This window comes from Diabrotica virgifera, chromosome 9, assembly GCF_917563875.1.
Source record: "Diabrotica virgifera virgifera chromosome 9, PGI_DIABVI_V3a".
Taxonomy (NCBI): domain Eukaryota; kingdom Metazoa; phylum Arthropoda; class Insecta; order Coleoptera; family Chrysomelidae; genus Diabrotica; species Diabrotica virgifera.
In genome coordinates, this window is record NC_065451.1 from 123,732,249 (window position 1) to 123,735,159 (window position 2,911).

General features: G+C 31.2%; 1 long non-coding RNA gene across 1 annotated transcript; it reads left to right on the forward strand.

Moving 5' to 3' along the window:
- The first annotated feature begins 618 nt into the window (after positions 1-618).
- Positions 619-2,210, forward strand: LOC126892421 (uncharacterized). Its single transcript, XR_007700820.1, has 2 exons — positions 619-917; positions 1,575-2,210. It is a non-coding gene; the product is annotated as an uncharacterized LOC126892421 (long non-coding RNA).
- Positions 2,211-2,911: the final 701 nt, after the last annotated feature.

Here is a 2,911-nt window from a genome sequence, read left to right on the forward strand (position 1 = left end):
ATATGCTATTTTTGAATATTTATTGAATTTTTTTTCGAATATGTATACTACTATTGAATTTTTATTAGCCGGTTGTTTTTACAGCCGAATGATTGCCGGTATAAGCAATCCCCCCACTTACTGACCAACGGCTTCGGGCGGATGAGTGGGAGAGATTAAATGTCCAACAAACGACGGCAATGTTGCCAGATTCCTTTTAGCGGGAATTTTAAAATTTTATAGCAGTTTGGTTTTAAATTTGACAGTTCTGTTTTCTCAAGTCAAAAATCTTAACCTTACTTTTACAAGTGATTAAGATTATTATTTTATTTACATGTAAATTGAAACAATAAATATTGTGCTTTGTCATAATTTAAAACTCATTATGTTGAAGTCTTTTCCAGTTGATAAAATTGCAATTCAAAATCTTTTAGGTAGGTACGTGTAACTTCCACATTATTATTTATTTTTTAAGTACATATTAAGGTTGATGTTGATATCAAAAATTTAGATTTCAAAGATAGTTTTATGTAGGTAGATACTAATAGAGTAATACTAGATAATAGATTAGATACAAAGTAAGCTGTAAGTACTATAACTGCCCATGTAATCACCTGTTATATTGTTTTTTAGATTTGCACTGTATGGATGGCACAGGAAGAGAACAAGAGTACAAGAACATGAAACATCTTATTATGAATGTATATGTATGTGATCCTCAAAAAATTATTTTTCAAAACAAGATAGAGAAAGAGCTTTAAAATCCCAAGGATCCTGCAAAATGTTTATTTGGTGTACTAGTCGAATAATAGTATCTAAAAATATCGAAACTGGTTTAAAACACATTATGGGCATGAGGATGATATAGAGCACTTACATAAATACCAAAATCAGATAAATATCTCTTCAAAGTTTATTTTGAGACTTTCTTCAAAAATGTAAGTAAAATATTTGCATATCGACGGCGGAAAGGCAAAACTTCGTAACTGAAAATTTTTTATAACATGAGTTACTTCAGTTTTCGCTTTAGACTAAGTTTATCGGCAGCTATTAAACAGCGATTACAGCTGGGAAAGTTTCCGGAAGGCTTCCAAAAGGCTTTCCCAGCTCTAAAAGCTGTTTAATAGGTGCTGATACACTTATTCTAAAGCGAAAACCGAAGTAACTCATTTTATACAAATTTTTCAGTTATGAGGTCCTGCCTTTCCGCCATCGATGTACACAATATAATTTAAAACAAGAAGGTTACCACTAAACCACTTTTTAAATATTAAGGCTGGTTGACATTACTAGTGAATAACGAACGTGGCTCACGCTTACGTATTTTGCCCCTGCTATTGTTAGATATTTTATTATCTATTTTCAAACTCGAGCAGTACATTTGTATCAATACATTGCATAAATACAAATGTACTGCTTGGGTTTGAAAATAGATAATAAAATATCTAACAATAGATAATAAAATACGTAAGCGTGAGCCACGTTCGTTATTCACTAGTAATGTCAACCCGCCTATACTCATGAATATTTACTACAGTTTACAATTTCAAACTAGTGTGTTTGATTCTCCTATACCTATATTTTACTTTTTTTAGTAAACTTCAGACTGTTCAGGATAGCATAATAGCATAGGAGGCGAATTAAAAAGAATTAATTTACTTAAAAGAAAAGATATCACAAACATTAAACTCTCTTATGGCATTGATTTGAAAGATGGGTATATGTACAATGATGATGCAACCAGTGTTTATTTTTGGGTTGAATACTTACAGACTCATGTCCAATATTATTTTACAAACAACAGGGCATACTAATGGATATTCATTCTGAATTTAACATTTATGATTTTTGTCTTATTTTCCTTAATACTGTGCCAAAAGGAAATGTTAATTAAGTTTGGCAAATCCTTTATCACAATCGATGGAACTCATGGGCTCAATTCCTATGACTTTGAACTTATGACAGTATTAGTAAAAGATGAATTTGGGAATGGATTTTGTACTGCTTTCTTATTTTCAAATAGAAAACATACCTACTTTAATTTACCAATTTTTTTAAATACATGTCTGTGTTGGTATTATATGTATAGTCAAATGTTTTCATATCAGGCATAAGTGACACCTTTTACAATGCCTCGTCAAATGTAATGGGTATTGCTCCTAATAGACTGTTAAGTGCCTGGCACATAGATAGGGCATGGTAAGTAAATCTTAATAAAATATCTGATTCTGAAAAAAATCCTATTATATATACAAGATGTATTAATGATGGTTTAGAGAGTATTAATAGCTTTTTGGGTAGACTTCTAAGTGATGCAGATACATACAATTTTAGTAAGTATTTCCAGTAGAACTACTGCAATAACATCCAACAATGGGCCTATTGTTATAGGAAGGGGTTGTGGAAATAATACCAATATGACCATTCAAAATTTTCATAAAATTTTGGATAAAAGGGTATCCATTAGTTGTTATCACTTAAGTTTAAAACTTGGCACTCATGGAGAGCTATACTCTATACCATAATATATAATAGGTATATCTTATAATATTACATCTTAAATTGTTCACTCCAGTAGTAATGAGTGAGCCTGCATACACAGAACCATAATAATATATTATAGTTCGTGTATGCAGACTCACTCATTACAATAGTGAGCAGTATGAGATATAACATATTATAGTATAAGTCTCTGTGCATGACCAGATTAACATGTTTGGTGCCCATCTCGAACAAGCTCCACTTGGCTGGTACCACATACTTAAATCATTTATTTAGTTACACAGTACTACTCACATAACTTATGTGTCGTCAGTACCTTCCGTAAAACCTTCGTGATGCTACCCATACTTCATGACCACTGAATGTGTTAAAGCTTGTTAATGTAGGAGAGTTATACTAAAATATATATCTTATATTATATTGCCTTAAA